This window comes from Phalangium opilio, unplaced genomic scaffold, assembly GCF_054372755.1.
Source record: "Phalangium opilio isolate 3A_F unplaced genomic scaffold, DU_Popi_V2 ptg000352l_1, whole genome shotgun sequence".
Lineage (NCBI taxonomy): Eukaryota > Metazoa > Arthropoda > Arachnida > Opiliones > Phalangiidae > Phalangium > Phalangium opilio.
In genome coordinates this window covers 7841517-7860138 of record NW_028324228.1, presented here as the reverse complement: position 1 = coordinate 7860138, position 18622 = coordinate 7841517, and the positions used below count along the sequence as shown (strand labels likewise).

At 45.8% G+C, this 18622-nt stretch overlaps 8 non-coding genes across 8 annotated transcripts; all 8 read right to left on the bottom strand.

The window, feature by feature from the left end:
• Nucleotides 1-115: 115 nt before the first annotated feature.
• Nucleotides 116-188, bottom strand: TRNAN-GUU (transfer RNA asparagine (anticodon GUU)). The gene has a single exon. It is a non-coding gene; the product is annotated as a tRNA-Asn (tRNA).
• Nucleotides 189-1286: 1098 nt separating this feature from the next.
• Nucleotides 1287-1359, bottom strand: TRNAN-GUU (transfer RNA asparagine (anticodon GUU)). Its single transcript has one exon. It is a non-coding gene; the product is annotated as a tRNA-Asn (tRNA).
• Nucleotides 1360-2565: 1206 nt separating this feature from the next.
• TRNAN-GUU (transfer RNA asparagine (anticodon GUU)) lies at nt 2566-2638 on the bottom strand. The gene has a single exon. It is a non-coding gene; the product is annotated as a tRNA-Asn (tRNA).
• A 366-nt stretch (nt 2639-3004) lies between these two features.
• Nucleotides 3005-3077, bottom strand: TRNAN-GUU (transfer RNA asparagine (anticodon GUU)). The gene has a single exon. It is a non-coding gene; the product is annotated as a tRNA-Asn (tRNA).
• A 1098-nt stretch (nt 3078-4175) lies between these two features.
• TRNAN-GUU (transfer RNA asparagine (anticodon GUU)) lies at nt 4176-4248 on the bottom strand. The gene has a single exon. It is a non-coding gene; the product is annotated as a tRNA-Asn (tRNA).
• A 4784-nt stretch (nt 4249-9032) lies between these two features.
• TRNAN-GUU (transfer RNA asparagine (anticodon GUU)) lies at nt 9033-9105 on the bottom strand. The gene has a single exon. It is a non-coding gene; the product is annotated as a tRNA-Asn (tRNA).
• A 1244-nt stretch (nt 9106-10349) lies between these two features.
• Nucleotides 10350-10422, bottom strand: TRNAN-GUU (transfer RNA asparagine (anticodon GUU)). Its single transcript has one exon. It is a non-coding gene; the product is annotated as a tRNA-Asn (tRNA).
• Nucleotides 10423-16636: 6214 nt separating this feature from the next.
• TRNAN-GUU (transfer RNA asparagine (anticodon GUU)) lies at nt 16637-16709 on the bottom strand. Its single transcript has one exon. It is a non-coding gene; the product is annotated as a tRNA-Asn (tRNA).
• Nucleotides 16710-18622: the final 1913 nt, after the last annotated feature.

Genomic DNA, 18622 nt, shown 5'->3' with positions numbered 1-18622 from the left:
CGGTTAACAGCCGACGGCGTTAACCATTGCGCAACGGAAGCCCTAAGATTAAATGTTCGTCAGGTATTGTGGAAAAACTTTGGATTTTTACGTTACATGTGAGATCTCACAACACCGCTCCCGGGTGGGCTCGAACCACCAACCTTTCGGTTAACAGCCGAACGCGCTAACCATTGCGCCACGGAAGCCCAAAGATTAAATGTTCGTCAGGTATTGTGGAAAAACTTTGACTTTTTACGTCACATCTGAGACTTCACAACACCGCTCCTGGATGGGCTCGAACCACAAACCTTTTGAATAACAGCTGAACGCTCTAACCATTGCGCAACGGAAGCCCAAAAATTAAATGTTCGTCAGTTATTTTTAAAAAACTCTGAATTTTACGTTACATCTAAGACCTCACAACACAGCTCCCGGATGGGCTCGAACCACAAACCTTTTGAATAACATCTGAACGCTCTAACCATTGCGCCACGGAAGACCAAAAATTAAATGTTCGTCAGTTATTTTTAAAAAACTCTGAATTTTACGTTACATCTAAGGCCTCACAACACCGCTCCCGGATGGGCTCGAACCACCAACCTTTCGGTTAACAGCCGACGGCGTTAACCATTGTGCAACGGAAGCCCAAAGATTAAATGTTCGTCAGGTATTGTGGAAAAACTTTGACTTTTTACGTCACATCTGAGACTTCACAACACCGCTCCTGGATGGGCTCGAACCACAAACCTTTTGAATAACAGCTGAACGCTCTAACCATTGCGCCACGGAAGCCCAAAAATTAAATGTTCGTCAGTTATTTTTAAAAAACTCTGAATTTTACGTTACATCTAAGACCTCACAACACAGCTCCCGGATGGGCTCGAACCACCAGCCTTTCGGTTAACAGCCGACGGCGTTAACCATTGCGCAACGGAAGCCCAAAGATTAAATGTTCGTCAGGTATTGTGGAAAAACTTTGGATTTTTAGGTTACATGTGAGATTTCACAACACCGCTCCCGGGTGGGCTCGAACCACGAACCTTTCGGTTAACAGCCGACGGCGTTAACCATTGCGCCACGGAAGCCCAAAGATTAAATGTTCGTCAGGTATTGTGGAAAAACTTTGACTTTTTACGTCACATCTGAGACTTCACAACACCGCTCCTGGATGGGCTTGAACCACAAACCTTTTGAATAACAGCTGAACGCGCTAACCATTGCGCCACGGAAGCCCAAAAATTAAATGGTCGTCGGCTATTGTGGAAACACTTTGGCTTTTTACGTTACATGTGAGCTCTCAACACCGCTCCCGGGTGGGCTCGAACCACCAACCTTTCGGTTAACAGCCGAACGCGCTAACCATTGCGCCACGGAAGCCCAAAGATTAAATGTTCGTCAGGTATTTTTAAAAAACTCTGAATTTTACGTTACATCTAAGACCTCACATTACCGCTCCCGGATGGGCTCGAACCACCAACCTTTCGGTTAACAGCCGAACGCGCTAACCATTGCGCCACGAAAGCCCAAAAATTAAATGTTCGTCAGTTATTTTTAAAAAACTCTGAATTTTACGTTACATCTAAGACCTTTCGGTTAACAGCCGACGGCGTTAACCATTGTGCAACGGAAGCCCAAAGATTAATTGTTCGTCAGGTATTGTGGAAAAACTTTGACTTTTTACGTCACATCTGAGACTTCACAACACCGCTCCCGGATGGGCTCGAACCACAAACCTTTTGAATAACAGCTGAACGCTCTAACCATTGCGCCACGGAAGCCCAAAAATTAAATGTTCGTCAGTTATTTTTAAAAAACTCTGAATTTTACGTTACATCTAAGACCTCACAACACCGCTCTCGGATGGGCTCGAACCACCAACCTTTCGGTTAACAGCCGACGGCGTTAACCATTGTGCAACGGAAGCCCAAAGATTAAATGTTCGTCAGGTATTGTGGAAAAACTTTGGATTTTTACGTCACATCTGAGATCTCAAGACACCGCTCACGGATGGGCTCGAACCACTAACCTTTCGGTTAACAGCCGAACGCGCTAACCATTGCGCCACGGAAGCCCAAAAATTAAATGGTCGTCGGCTATTGTGGAAACACTTTGGCTTTTTACGTTACATGTGAGATCTCACAACACCGCTCCCGGGTGGGCTCGAACCACAAACCTTTCGGTTAACAGCCGAACGCGCTAACCATTGCGCCACGGAAGCCCAAAAATTAAATGTTCGTCAGTTATTTTTAAAAAACTCTGAATTTTACGTTACATCTAAGACCTCACAACACCGCTCCCGGATGGGCTCGAACCACCAACCTTTCGGTTAACAGCCGACGGCGTTAACCATTGCTTCACGGAAGCCCAAAGATTAAATGTTCGTCAGGTATTGTGGAAAAACTTTGACTTTTTACGTCACATCTGAGATCTCACAACACCGCTCACGGATGGGCTCGAACCACTAACCTTTCGGTTAACAGCCGAACGCGCTAACCATTGCGCCACGGAAGCCCAAAAATTAAATGGTCGTCGGCTATTGTGGAAACACTTTGGCTTTTTACGTTACATGTGAGCTCTCAACACCGCTCCCGGGTGGGCTCGAACCACCAACCTTTCGGTTAACAGCCGAACGCGCTAACCATTGCGCCACGGAAGCCCAAAGATTAAATGTTCGTCAGGTATTTTTAAAAAACTCTGAATTTTACGTTACATCTAAGACCTCACATTACCGCTCCCGGATGGGCTCGAACCACCAACCTTTCGGTTAACAGCCGAACGCGCTAACCATTGCGCCACGAAAGCCCAAAAATTAAATGTTCGTCAGTTATTTTTAAAAAACTCTGAATTTTACGTTACATCTAAGACCTCACAACACCGCTCCCGGATGGGCTCTAACCACCAACCTTTCGGTTAACAGCCGACGGCGTTAACCATTGCGCAACGGAAGCCCTAAGATTAAATGTTCGTCAGGTATTGTGGAAAAACTTTGGATTTTTACGTTACATGTGAGATCTCACAACACCGCTCCCGGGTGGGCTCGAACCACCAACCTTTCGGTTAACAGCCGAACGCGCTAACCATTGCGCCACGGAAGCCCAAAGATTAAATGTTCGTCAGGTATTGTGGAAAAACTTTGACTTTTTACGTCACATCTGAGACTTCACAACACCGCTCCTGGATGGGCTCGAACCACAAACCTTTTGAATAACAGCTGAACGCTCTAACCATTGCGCAACGGAAGCCCAAAAATTAAATGTTCGTCAGTTATTTTTAAAAAACTCTGAATTTTACGTTACATCTAAGACCTCACAACACAGCTCCCGGATGGGCTCGAACCACAAACCTTTTGAATAACATCTGAACGCTCTAACCATTGCGCCACGGAAGACCAAAAATTAAATGTTCGTCAGTTATTTTTAAAAAACTCTGAATTTTACGTTACATCTAAGGCCTCACAACACCGCTCCCGGATGGGCTCGAACCACCAACCTTTCGGTTAACAGCCGACGGCGTTAACCATTGTGCAACGGAAGCCCAAAGATTAAATGTTCGTCAGGTATTGTGGAAAAACTTTGACTTTTTACGTCACATCTGAGACTTCACAACACCGCTCCTGGATGGGCTCGAACCACAAACCTTTTGAATAACAGCTGAACGCTCTAACCATTGCGCCACGGAAGCCCAAAAATTAAATGTTCGTCAGTTATTTTTAAAAAACTCTGAATTTTACGTTACATCTAAGACCTCACAACACAGCTCCCGGATGGGCTCGAACCACCAACCTTTCGGTTAACAGCCGACGGCGTTAACCATTGCGCAACGGAAGCCCAAAGATTAAATGTTCGTCAGGTATTGTGGAAAAACTTTGGATTTTTAGGTTACATGTGAGATTTCACAACACCGCTCCCGGGTGGGCTCGAACCACGAACCTTTCGGTTAACAGCCGACGGCGTTAACCATTGCGCCACGGAAGCCCAAAGATTAAATGTTCGTCAGGTATTGTGGAAAAACTTTGACTTTTTACGTCACATCTGAGACTTCACAACACCGCTCCTGGATGAGCTTGAACCACAAACCTTTTGAATAACAGCTGAACGCGCTAACCATTGCGCCACGGAAGCCCAAAAATTAAATGGTCGTCGGCTATTGTGGAAACACTTTGGCTTTTTACGTTACTTGTGAGCTCTCAACACCGCTCCCGGGTGGGCTCGAACCACCAACCTTTCGGTTAACAGCCGAACGCGCTAACCATTGCGCCACGGAAGCCCAAAGATTAAATGTTCGTCAGGTATTTTTAAAAAACTCTGAATTTTACGTTACATCTAAGACCTCACATTACCGCTCCCGGATGGGCTCGAACCACCAACCTTTCGGTTAACAGCCGAACGCGCTAACCATTGCGCCACGAAAGCCCAAAAATTAAATGTTCGTCAGTTATTTTTAAAAAACTCTGAATTTTACGTTACATCTAAGACCTCACAACACCGCTCCCGGATGGGCTCTAACCACCAACCTTTCGGTTAACAGCCGACGGCGTTAACCATTGCGCAACGGAAGCCCTAAGATTAAATGTTCGTCAGGTATTGTGGAAAAACTTTGGATTTTTACGTTACATGTGAGATTTCACAACACCGCTCCCGGGTGGGCTCGAACCGCGAACCTTTCGGTTAACAGCCGACGGCGTTAACCATTGCGCCACGGAAGCCCAAAGATTAATGGTTCGTCAGGTATTGTGGAAAAACTTTGACTTTTTACGTCACATCTGAGACTTCACAACACCGCTCCCGGATGGGCTCGAACCACAAACCTTTTGAATAACAGCTGAACGCTCTAACCATTGCGCCACGCAAGCCCAAAAATTAAATGTTCGTCAGTTATTTTTAAAAAACTCTGAATTTTACGTTACATCTAAGACCTCACAACACCGCTCCCGGATGGGCTCGAACCACCAACCTTTCGGTTAACAGCCGACGGCGTTAACCATTGTGAAACGGAAGCCCAAAAATTAAATGGTCGTCGGCTATTGTGGAAACACTTTGGCTTTTTACGTTACATGTGAGATCTCACAACACCGCTCCCGGGTGGGCTCGAACCACAAACCTTTCGGTTAACAGCCGAACGCGCTAACCATTGCGCCACGGAAGCCCAAAAATTAAATGTTCGTCAGTTATTTTTAAAAAACTCTGAATTTTACGTTACATCTAAGACCTCACAACACCGCTCCCGGATGGGCTCGAACCACCAACCTTTCGGTTAACAGCCGACGGCGTTAACCATTGCTTCACGGAAGCCCAAAGATTAAATGTTCGTCAGGTATTGTGGAAAAACTTTGACTTTTTACGTCACATCTGAGATCTCACAACACCGCTCACGGATGGGCTCGAACCACTAACCTTTCGGTTAACAGCCGAACGCGCTAACCATTGCGCCACGGAAGCCCAAAAATTAAATGGTCGTCGGCTATTGTGGAAACACTTTGGCTTTTTACGTTACATGTGAAAGCTCACAACACCGCTCCCGGGTGGGCTCGAACCACAAACCTTTCGGTTAACAGCCGAACGCGCTAACCATTGCGCCACGGAAGCCCAAAGATTAAATGTTCGTCAGGAATTTTTAAAAAACTCTGAATTTTACGTTACATCTAAGACCTCACATTACCGCTCCCGGCTGGGCTCGAACCACAAACCTTTTGAATAACAGCTGAACGCTCTAAACATTGCGCCACGGAAGCCCAAAAATTAAATGTTCGTCAGTTATTTTTAAAAAACTCTGAATTTTACGTTACATCTAAGACCTCACAACACCGCTCCCGGATGGGCTCGAACCACCAACCTTTCGGTTAACAGCCGACGGCGTTAACCATTGCGCAACGGAAGCCCAAAGATTAAATGTTCGTCAGGTATTGTGGAAAAACTTTGGACTTTTACGTTACATGTGAGATCTCACAACACCGCTCCCGGGTGGGCTCGAACCACCAACCTTTCGGTTAACAGCCGAACGCGCTAACCATTGCGCCACGGAAGTCCAAAGATTAAATGTTCGTCAGGTATTGTGGAAAAACTTTGACTTTTTACGTCACATCTGAGACTTCACAACACCGCTCCCGGATGAGCTCGAACCACAAACCTTTTGAATAACATCTGAACGCTCTAACCATTGCGCCACGGAAGACCAAAAATTAAATGTTCGTCAGTTATTTATAAAAAACTCTGAATTTTACGTTACATCTAAGACCTCACAACACCGCTCCCGGATGGGCTCGAACCACCAACCTTTCGGTTAAAGGCCTGTCCAGACTGACACTTTTTGCGCGTTTGTATCTTCGCTTCGCTTGTTTGCAACATCGCGCTACTGTCCACATTGGGTTTTCGCTACTTTGCGTCCTCGCCTTGCGAAGATACAAATTTCTTGCGACTAGGCCAAGAATGTCGTGCCTTCGCGAGAAAAGCACCAATCGCAGACGAGAGGAAGGGTGGAGTTTGGAGGGTGTCGATTAGTTTCGTTTTTATCACTTTTTCACAATGAGGGAAGCAGCGTGCAGCTCAGTCGAGTCATAATTAATAAATATGGTCAACGTAGATGGCGCAATGATTTCTCTAATTTCATTGGCTTTCAGAATAGGAAAAGCAAAATATTTGCGTTTATCTGAACAGTAGGAGAAATATTTTTCATGTAGTCTTACGAAGATGCGAATGAACGAAGGCGCGAACACGCGAGCGCGAGCTCAATGTGGACAAAGCTTTACAGCCGACGGCGTTAACCATTGTGCAACGGAAGCCCAAAGATTAAATGTTCGTCAGTTATTGTGGAAAAACTTTGACTTTTTATGTCACATCTGAGACTTCACAACTCCGCTCCCGGATGGGCTCGAACCACAAACCTTTTGAATAACAGCTGAACGCTCTAACCATTGCGCCACGGAAGCCCAAAAATTAAATGTTCGTCAGTTATTTTTAAAAAACTCTGAATTTTACGTTACATCTAAGACCTCACAACACCGCTCCCGGATGGGCTCGAACCACCAACCTTTCGGTTAACAGCCGACGGCGTTAACCATTGTGCAACGGAAGCCCAAAGATTAAATGTTCGTCAGGTATTGTGGAAAAACTTTGACTTTTTACGTCACATCTGAGATTTCACAACACCGCTCCCGGATGGGCTCGAACCACAAACCTTTTGAATAACAGCTGAACGCTCTAACCTTTGCGCCACGGAAGCCCAAAAATTAAATGTTCGTCAGTTATTTTTAAAAAACTCTGAATTTTACGTTACATCTAAGACCTCACAACACCGCTCCCGGATGGGCTCGAACCACCAACCTTTCGGTTAACAGCCGAACGCGCTAACCATTGCGCCACGGAAGCCCAAAAATTAAATGTTCGTCAGTTATTTTTAAAAAACTCTGAATTTTACGTTACATCTAAGACCTCACAACACAGCTCCCGGATGGGCTCGAACCACCAACCTTTCGGTTAACAGCCGACGGCGTTAACCATTGCTTCACGGAAGCCCAAAAATTAAATGTTCGTCAGGTATTGTGGAAAAACTTTGACTTTTTACGTCACATCTGAGACCTCACAACACCGCTCCCGGATGGGCTCGAACCACCTACCTTTCGGTTAACAGCCGACGGCGTTAACCATTGCGCAACGGAAGCCCAAAGATTAAATGTTCGTCAGGTATTGTGGAAAAGCTTTGGATTTTTACGTTACATGCGAGATCTCACAACACCGCTCCCGGTTGGGCTCGAACCACCAACCTTTCGGTTAACAGCCGAACGCGCTAACCATTGCGCCACGGAAGCCCAAAGATTAAATGTTCGTCAGGTATTGTGGAAAAACTTTGACTTTTTACGTCACATCTGAGACTTCACAACACCGCTCCCGGATGGGCTCGAACCACAAACCTTTTGAATAACATCTGAACGCTCTAACCATTGCGCCACGGAAGACCAAAAATTAAATGTTCGTCAGTTATTTTTAAAAAACTCTGAATTTTACGTTACATCTAAGGCCTCACAACACCGCTCCCGGATGGGCTCGAACAACCAACCTTTCGGTTAAGAGCCGATGGCGTTAACCATTGTGCAACGGAAGCCCAAAGATTAAATGTTCGTCAGGTATTGTGGAAAAACTTTGACTTTTTAGGTCACATCTGAGACTTCACAACACTGCTCCTGGATGGGCTCGAACCACAAACCTTTTGAATAACAGCTGAACGCTCTAACCATTGCGCCACGGAAGCCCAAAAATTAAATGTTCGTCAGTTATTTTTAAAAAACTCTGAATTTTACGTTACATCTAAGGCCTCACAACACCGCTCCCGGATGGGCTCGAACCACCAACCTTTCGGTTAAGAGCCGACGGCGTTAACCATTGTGCAACGGAAGCCCAAAGATTAAATGTTCGTCAGGTATTGTGGAAAAACTTTGACTTTTTAGGTCACATCTGAGACTTCACAACACTGCTCCTGGATGGGCTCGAACCACAAACCTTTTGAATAACAGCTGAACGCTCTAACCATTGCGCCACGGAAGCCCAAAAATTAAATGTTCGTCAGTTATTTTTAAAAAACTCTGAATTTTACGTTACATCTAAGACCTCACAACACCGCTCCCGGATGGGCTCGAACCACCAACCTTTCGGTTAACAGCCGAACGCGCTAACCATTGCGCCACGGAAGCCCAAAAATTAAATGTTCGTCAGTTATTTTTAAAAAACTCTGAATTTTACGTTACATCTAAGACCTCACAACACAGCTCCCGGATGGGCTCGAACCACCAACCTTTCGGTTAACAGCCGACGGCGTTAACCATTGCTTCACGGAAGCCCAAAAATTAAATGTTCGTCAGGTATTGTGGAAAAACTTTGACTTTTTACGTCACATCTGAGACCTCACAACACCGCTCCCGGATGGGCTCGAACCACCTACCTTTCGGTTAACAGCCGACGGCGTTAACCATTGCGCAACGGAAGCCCAAAGATTAAATGTTCGTCAGGTATTGTGGAAAAGCTTTGGATTTTTACGTTACATGCGAGATCTCACAACACCGCTCCCGGGTGGGCTCGAACCACCAACCTTTCGGTTAACAGCCGAACGCGCTAACCATTGCGCCACGGAAGCCCAAAGATTAAATGTTCGTCAGGTATTGTGGAAAAACTTTGACTTTTTACGTCACATCTGAGACTTCACAACACCGCTCCTGGATGGGCTCGAACCACAAACCTTTTGAATAACAGCTGAACGCTCTAACCATTGCGCCACGGAAGCCCAAAAATTAAATGTTCGTCAGTTATTTTTAAAAAACTCTGAATTTTACGTTACATCTAAGACCTCACAACACCGCTCCCGGATGGGCTCGAACCACCAACCTTTCGGTTAACAGCCGACGGCGTTAACCATTGTGCAACGGAAGCCCAAAGATTAAATGTTCGTCAGGTATTGTGGAAAAACTTTGACTTTTTACGTCACATCTGAGATTTCACAACACCGCTCCCGGATGGGCTCGAACCACAAACCTTTTGAATAACAGCTGAACGCTCTAACCATTGCGCCACGGAAGCCCAAAAATTAAATGTTCGTCAGTTATTTTTAAAAAACTCTGAATTTTACGTTACATCTAAGGCCTCACAACACCGCTCCCGGATGGGCTCGAACCACCAACCTTTCGGTTAAGAGCCGACGGCGTTAACCATTGTGCAACGGAAGCCCAAAGATTAAATGTTCGTCAGGTATTGTGGAAAAACTTTGACTTTTTAGGTCACATCTGAGACTTCACAACACTGCTCCTGGATGGGCTCGAACCACAAACCTTTTGAATAACAGCTGAACGCTCTAACCATTGCGCCACGGAAGCCCAAAAATTAAATGTTCGTCAGTTATTTTTAAAAAACTCTGAATTTTACGTTACATCTAAGACCTCACAACACAGCTCCCGGATGGGCTCGAACCACCAACCTTTCGGTTAACAGCCGACGGCGTTAACCATTGCGCAACGGAAGCCCAAAGATTAAATGTTCGTCAGGTATTGTGGAAAAACTTGGATTTTTAGGTTACATGTGAGATTTCACAACACCGCTCCCGGGTGGGCTCGAACCACGAACCTTTCGGTTAACAGCCGACGGCGTTAACCATTGCGCCACGGAAGCCCAAAGATTAAATGTTCGTCAGGTATTGTGGAAAAACTTTGACTTTTTACGTCACATCTGAGACTTCACAACACCGCTCCTGGATGAGCTTGAACCACAAACCTTTTGAATAACAGCTGAACGCGCTAACCATTGCGCCACGGAAGCCCAAAAATTAAATGGTCGTCGGCTATTGTGGAAACACTTTGGCTTTTTACGTTACTTGTGAGCTCTCAACACCGCTCCCGGGTGGGCTCGAACCACCAACCTTTCGGTTAACAGCCGAACGCGCTAACCATTGCGCCACGGAAGCCCAAAGATTAAATGTTCGTCAGGTATTTTTAAAAAACTCTGAATTTTACGTTACATCTAAGACCTCACATTACCGCTCCCGGATGGGCTCGAACCACCAACCTTTCGGTTAACAGCCGAACGCGCTAACCATTGCGCCACGAAAGCCCAAAAATTAAATGTTCGTCAGTTATTTTTAAAAAACTCTGAATTTTACGTTACATCTAAGACCTTTCGGTTAACAGCCGACGGCGTTAACCATTGTGCAACGGAAGCCCAAAGATTAATGGTTCGTCAGGTATTGTGGAAAAACTTTGACTTTTTACGTCACATCTGAGACTTCACAACACCGCTCCCGGATGGGCTCGAACCACAAACCTTTTGAATAACAGCTGAACGCTCTAACCATTGCGCCACGGAAGCCCAAAAATTAAATGTTCGTCAGTTATTTTTAAAAAACTCTGAATTTTACGTTACATCTAAGACCTCACAACACCGCTCCCGGATGGGCTCGAACCACCAACCTTTCGGTTAACAGCCGACGGCGTTAACCATTGTGCAACGGAAGCCCAAAGATTAAATGTTCGTCAGGTATTGTGGAAAAACTTTGGATTTTTACGTCACATCTGAGATCTCACAACACCGCTCACGGATGGGCTCGAACCACTAACCTTTCGGTTAACAGCCGAACGCGCTAACCATTGCGCCACGGAAGCCCAAAAATTAAATGGTCGTCGGCTATTGTGGAAACACTTTGGCTTTTTACGTTACATGTGAGATCTCACAACACCGCTCCCGGGTGGGCTCGAACCACAAACCTTTCGGTTAACAGCCGAACGCGCTAACCATTGCGCCACGGAAGCCCAAAAATTAAATGTTCGTCAGTTATTTTTAAAAAACTCTGAATTTTACGTTACATCTAAGACCTCACAACACCGCTCCCGGATGGGCTCGAACCACCAACCTTTCGGTTAACAGCCGACGGCGTTAACCATTGCTTCACGGAAGCCCAAAGATTAAATGTTCGTCAGGTATTGTGGAAAAACTTTGACTTTTTACGTCACATCTGAGATCTCACAACACCGCTCACGGATGGGCTCGAACCACTAACCTTTCGGTTAACAGCCGAACGCGCTAACCATTGCGCCACGGAAGCCCAAAAATTAAATGGTCGTCGGCTATTGTGGAAACACTTTGGCTTTTTACGTTACATGTGAAAGCTCACAACACCGCTCCCGGGTGGGCTCGAACCACAAACCTTTCGGTTAACAGCCGAACGCGCTAACCATTGCGCCACGGAAGCCCAAAGATTAAATGTTCGTCAGGAATTTTTAAAAAACTCTGAATTTTACGTTACATCTAAGACCTCACATTACCGCTCCCGGATGGGCTCGAACCACAAACCTTTTGAATAACATCTGAACGCTCTAACCATTGCGCCACGGAAGACCAAAAATTAAATGTTCGTCAGTTATTTATAAAAAACTCTGAATTTTACGTTACATCTAAGACCTCACAACACCGCTCCCGGATGGGCTCGAACCACCAACCTTTCGGTTAAAGGCCTGTCCAGACTGACACTTTTTGCGCGTTTGTATCTTCGCTTCGCTTGTTTGCAACATCGCGCTACTGTCCACATTGGGTTTTCGCTACTTTGCGTCCTCGCCTTGCGAAGATACAAATTTCTTGCGACTAGGCCAAGAATGTCGTGCCTTCGCGAGAAAAGCACCAATCGCAGACGAGAGGAAGGGTGGAGTTTGGAGGGTGTCGATTAGTTTCGTTTTTATCACTTTTTCACAATGAGGGAAGCAGCGTGCAGCTCAGTCGAGTCATAATTAATAAATATGGTCAACGTAGATGGCGCAATGATTTCTCTAATTTCATTGGCTTTCAGAATAGGAAAAGCAAAATATTTGCGTTTATCTGAACAGTAGGAGAAATATTTTTCATGTAGTCTTACGAAAATGCGAATGAACGAAGGCGCGAACACGCGAGCGCGAGCTCAATGTGGACAAAGCTTTACAGCCGACGGCGTTAACCATTGTGCAACGGAAGCCCAAAGATTAAATGTTCGTCAGTTATTGTGGAAAAACTTTGACTTTTTATGTCACATCTGAGACTTCACAACTCCGCTCCCGGATGGGCTCGAACCACAAACCTTTTGAATAACAGCTGAACGCTCTAACCATTGCGCCACGGAAGCCCAAAAATTAAATGTTCGTCAGTTATTTTTAAAAAACTCTGAATTTTACGTTACATCTAAGACCTCACAACACCGCTCCCGGATGGGCTCGAACCACCAACCTTTCGGTTAACAGCCGACGGCGTTAACCATTGAGCAACGGAAGCCCAAAGATTAAATGTTCGTCAGGTATTGTGGAAAAACTTTGACTTTTTACGTCACATCTGAGATTTCACAACACCGCTCCCGGATGGGCTCGAACCACAAACCTTTTGAATAACAGCTGAACGCTCTAACCTTTGCGCCACGGAAGCCCAAAAATTAAATGTTCGTCAGTTATTTTTAAAAAACTCTGAATTTTACGTTACATCTAAGACCTCACAACACCGCTCCCGGATGGGCTTGAACCAACAACCTTTCGGTTAACAGCCGAACGCGCTAACCATTGCGCCACGGAAGCCCAAAAATTAAATGTTCGTCAGTTATTTTTAAAAAACTCTGAATTTTACGTTACATCTAAGACCTCACAACACAGCTCCCGGATGGGCTCGAACCACCAACCTTTCGGTTAACAGCCGACGGCGTTAACCATTGCTTCACGGAAGCCCAAAAATTAAATGTTCGTCAGGTATTGTGGAAAAACTTTGACTTTTTACGTCACATCTGAGACCTCACAACACCGCTCCCGGATGGGCTCGAACCACCTACCTTTCGGTTAACAGCCGACGGCGTTAACCATTGCGCAACGGAAGCCCAAAGATTAAATGTTCGTCAGGTATTGTGGAAAAACTTTGGATTTTTACGTTACATGCGAGATCTCACAACACCGCTCCCGGTTGGGCTCGAACCACCAACCTTTCGGTTAACAGCCGAACGCGCTAACCATTGCGCCACGGAAGCCCAAAGATTAAATGTTCGTCAGGTATTGTGGAAAAACTTTGACTTTTTACGTCACATCTGAGACTTCACAACACCGCTCCCGGATGGGCTCGAACCACAAACCTTTTGAATAACATCTGAACGCTCTAACCATTGCGCCACGGAAGACCAAAAATTAAATGTTCGTCAGTTATTTTTAAAAAACTCTGAATTTTACGTTACATCTAAGGCCTCACAACACCGCTCCCGGATGGGCTCGAACAACCAACCTTTCGGTTAAGAGCCGATGGCGTTAACCATTGTGCAACGGAAGCCCAAAGATTAAATGTTCGTCAGGTATTGTGGAAAAACTTTGACTTTTTAGGTCACATCTGAGACTTCACAACACTGCTCCTGGATGGGCTCGAACCACAAACCTTTTGAATAACAGCTGAACGCTCTAACCATTGCGCCACGGAAGCCCAAAAATTAAATGTTCGTCAGTTATTTTTAAAAAACTCTGAATTTTACGTTACATCTAAGGCCTCACAACACCGCTCCCGGATGGGCTCGAACCACCAACCTTTCGGTTAAGAGCCGACGGCGTTAACCATTGTGCAACGGAAGCCCAAAGATTAAATGTTCGTCAGGTATTGTGGAAAAACTTTGACTTTTTAGGTCACATCTGAGACTTCACAACACTGCTCCTGGATGGGCTCGAACCACAAACCTTTTGAATAACAGCTGAACGCTCTAACCATTGCGCCACGGAAGCCCAAAAATTAAATGTTCGTCAGTTATTTTTAAAAAACTCTGAATTTTACGTTACATCTAAGACCTCACAACACAGCTCCCGGATGGGCTCGAACCACCAACCTTTCGGTTAACAGCCGACGGCGTTAACCATTGCGCAACGGAAGCCCAAAGATTAAATGTTCGTCAGGTATTGTGGAAAAACTTTGGATTTTTAGGTTACATGTGAGATTTCACAACACCGCTCCCGGGTGGGCTCGAACCACCAACCTTTCGGTTAACAGCCGAACGCGCTAACCATTGCTTCACGGAAGCCCAAAAATTAAATGTTCGTCAGGTATTGTGGAAAAACTTTGACTTTTTACGTCACATCTGAGACCTCACAACACCGCTCACGGATGGGCTCGAACCACCATCCTTTCGGTTAACAGCCGAACGCGCTAACCATTGCGCCACGGAAGCCCAAAAATTGAATGGTCGTCGGCTATTGTGGAAACACTTTGGCTTTTTACGTTACATCTAAGACCTCACATTACCGCTCCCGGATGGGCTCGAACCACCAACCTTTCGGTTAACAGCCGAACGCGCTAACCATTGCGCCACGGAAGCCCAAAAATTAAATGTTCGTCAGTTATTTTTAAAAAACTCTGAATTTTACATTACATCTTAGACCTCACAACACCGCTCCCGGATGGGCTCGAACCACCAACCTTTCAGTTAACTGCCGAACGCGCTAACCATTGCGCCACGGAAGCCCAAAGATTAAATGTTCGTCAGGTATTGTGGAAAAACTTTGGCATTTGACATTACGTTTGAGATCTCACAACACCGCTCCCGGGTGGGCTCGAAACACCAACCTTTCGGTTAACAGCCGAACGCGCTAACCATTGCGCCACGGAAGCTCAAAAATTAAACGGTCGTCAGGTATTGTGGAAAAACTTTGGCTTTTTACGTTACATTTGAGACTTCACAACACGGCAGCCGGGTGGGCTCGAACCACCAACCTTTTGGTTAACATCCGAACGCGCTAACCTTCGAGCCAAGGAAGCTCAGAAATGAAATGGTCGTCAGGTATTGTGGAAAAACTCTGACTTTTTACGTCACATCCGAGACTTCAAAACACCGCTCCCGGATGGGCTCGAACCACAAACCTTTTGAATAACAGCTGAACGCTCTAACCATTGCGCCACGGAAGCCCAAAAATTAAATGTTCGTCAGTTATTTTTAAAAAACTCTGAATTTTACGTTACATCTAAGACCTCACAACACCGCTCCCGGATGGGCTCGAACCACCAACCTTTCGGTTAACAGCCGACGGCGTTAACCATTGCGCAACGGAAGCCCAACGATTAAATGTTCGTCAGGTATTGTGGAAAAACTTTGGATTTTTACGTTACATGTGAGATTTCACAACACCGCTCCCGGGTGGGCTTGAACCGCCAACCTTTCGGTTAACAGCCGAACGCGCTAACCATTGCGCCACGGAAGGCCAAAAATTAAATGTTCGTCAGGTATTGTGGAAAAACTTTGACTTTTTACGTCACATCTGAGACCTCACAACACCGCTCACGGATGGGCTCGAACCACCAACCTTTCGGTTAACAGCCGAACGCGCTAACCATTGCGCCACGGAAGCCCAATGATTAAATGTTCGTCAGGTATTTTTAAAAAACTCTGAATTATACGTTACATCTAAGACCTCACATTACCGCTCCCGGATGGGCTCGAACCACCAACCTTTCGGTTAACAGCCGAACGCGCTAACCATTGCGCCACGGAAGCCCAAAAATTAAATGTTCGTCAGTTATTTTTAAAAAACTCTGAATTTTACGTTACATCTAAGACCTCACAACACCGCTCCAGGATGGGCTCGAACCACCAACCTTTCGGTTAACAGCCGACGGCGTTAACCATTGCGCAACGGAAGCCCAACGATTAAATGTTCGTCAGGTATTGTGGAAAAACTTTGGATTTTTACGTTACATGTGAGATTTCACAACACCGCTCCCGGGTGGGCTCGAACCACCAACCTTTCGGTTAACAGCCGAACGCGCTAACCATTGTGCCACGGAAGCCCAAAAATTATGTGTTCGTCAGGTATTGTGGAAAAACTTTGACTTTTTACGTCACATCTGAGACCTCACAACACCGCTCACGGATGGGCTCGAACCACCAACCTTTCGGTTAACAGCCGAACGCGCTAACCATTGCGCCACGGAAGCTCAGAAATGAAATGGTCGTCAGGTATTGTGGAAAAACTTTGACTTTTTACGTCACATCTGAGACCTCACAACACCGCTCCCGGATGGTCTCGAACCACCAACCTTTCAGTTAACTGCCGAACACGCTAACCATTGCGCCACGGAAGCCCAAAGATTAAATGTTCGTCAGGTATTGTGGAAAAACTTTGGCATTTGACATTACGTTTGAGATCTCACAACACCGCTCCCGGGTGGGCTCGAACCACCAACCTTTCGGTTAACAGCCGAACGCGCTAACCATTGCGCCACGGAAGCCCAAAGATTAAATGTTCGTCAGGTATTTTTAAAAAACTCTGAATTATACGTTACATCTAAGACCTCACATTACCGCTGCCGGATGGGCTCGAACCACCAACCTTTCGGTTAACAGCCGAACGCGCTAACCATTGCGCCAAGGAAGCCCAAAAATTAAATGTTCGTCAGTTATTTTTAAAAAACTCTGAATTTTACGTTACATCTAAGACCTCACAACACCGCTCCAGGATGGGCTCGAACCACCAACCTTTCGGTTAACAGCCGACGGCGTTAACCATTGCGCAACGGAAGCCCAACGATTAAATGTTCGTCAGGTATTGTGGAAAAACTTTGACTTTTTACGTCACATCTGAGACCTCACAACACCGCTCACGGATGGGCTCGAACCACCAACCTTTCGGTTAACAGCCGAACGCGCTAACCATTGCGCCACGGAAGCTCAGAAATGAAATGGTCGTCAGGTATTGTGGAAAAACTTTGACTTTTTACGTCACATCTGAGACCTCACAACACCGCTCCCGGATGGGCTCGAACCACCAACCTTTCGGTTAACAGCCGAACGCGCTAACCATTGCGCCACGGAAACTCAAAAATTAAATGGTCGTCAGGTATTGTGGAAAAACTTTGACTTTTTACGTCACATCTGAGACCTCACAACACCGCTCCCGGATGGTCTCGAACCACCAACCTTTCAGTTAACTGCCGAACGCGCTAACCATTGCGCCACGGAAGCCCAAAGATTAAATGTTCGTCAGGTATTGTGGAAAAACTTTGGCATTTGACATTACGTTTGAGATCTCACAACACCGCTCCCGGGTGGGCTCGAAACACCAACCTTTCGGTTAACAGCCGAACGCGCTAACCTTTGCGCCACGGAAGCTCAAAAATTAAACGGTCGTCAGGTATTGTGGAAAAACTTCGGCTTTTTACGTTACATTTGAGACTTCACAACACGGCAGCCGGGTGGGCTCGAACCACCAACCTTTTGGTTAACATCCGAACGCGCTAACCTTCGAGCCAAGGAAGCTCAGAAATGAAATGGTCGTCAGGTATTGTGGAAAAACTCTGACTTTTTACGTCACATCCGAGACTTCAAAACACCGCTCCCGGATGGGCTCGAACCACAAACCTTTTGAATAACAGCTGAACGCTCTAACCATTGCGCCACGGAAGACCAAAAATTAAATGTTCGTCAGTTATTTTTAAAAAACTCTGAATTTTACGTTACATCTAAGAGCTCACAACACCGCTCTCGGATGGGCTCGAACCACCAACCTTTCGGTTTACAGCCGACGGCGTTAACCATTGCGCAACGGAAGCCCAAAGATTAAATGTTCGTCAGGTATTGTGGAAAAACTTTGACTTTTTACGTCACATCTGAGACTTCACAACACCGCTCCCGGATGGGCTCGAACCACAAACCTTTTGAATAACAGCTGAACGCTCTAACCATTGCGCCACGAAAGACCAAAAATTAAATGTTCGTCAGTTATTTTTAAAAAACTCTGAATTTTACGTTACATCTAAGACCTCACAACACCGCTCTCGGATGGGCTCGAACCACCAACCTTTCGGTTAACAGCCGACGGCGTTAACCATTGTAAAACGGAAGCCCAAAGATTATTTGTTCGTCAGGTATTGTGGAAAAACTTTAACTATTTACGTCACATCTGAGACTTCACAACACCCCTCCCGGATGGGCTCGAACCACAAACCTTTTGAATAACAGCTGAACGCTCTAACCTTTGCGCCACGGAAGCCCAAAAATTAAATGTTCGTCAGTTATTTTTAAAAAACTCTGAATTTTACGTTACATCTAAGACCTCACAACACAGCTCCTGGATGGGCTCGAACCACCAACCTTTTGGTTAACATCCGAACGCGCTAACCTTCGAGCCAAGGAAGCTCAGAAA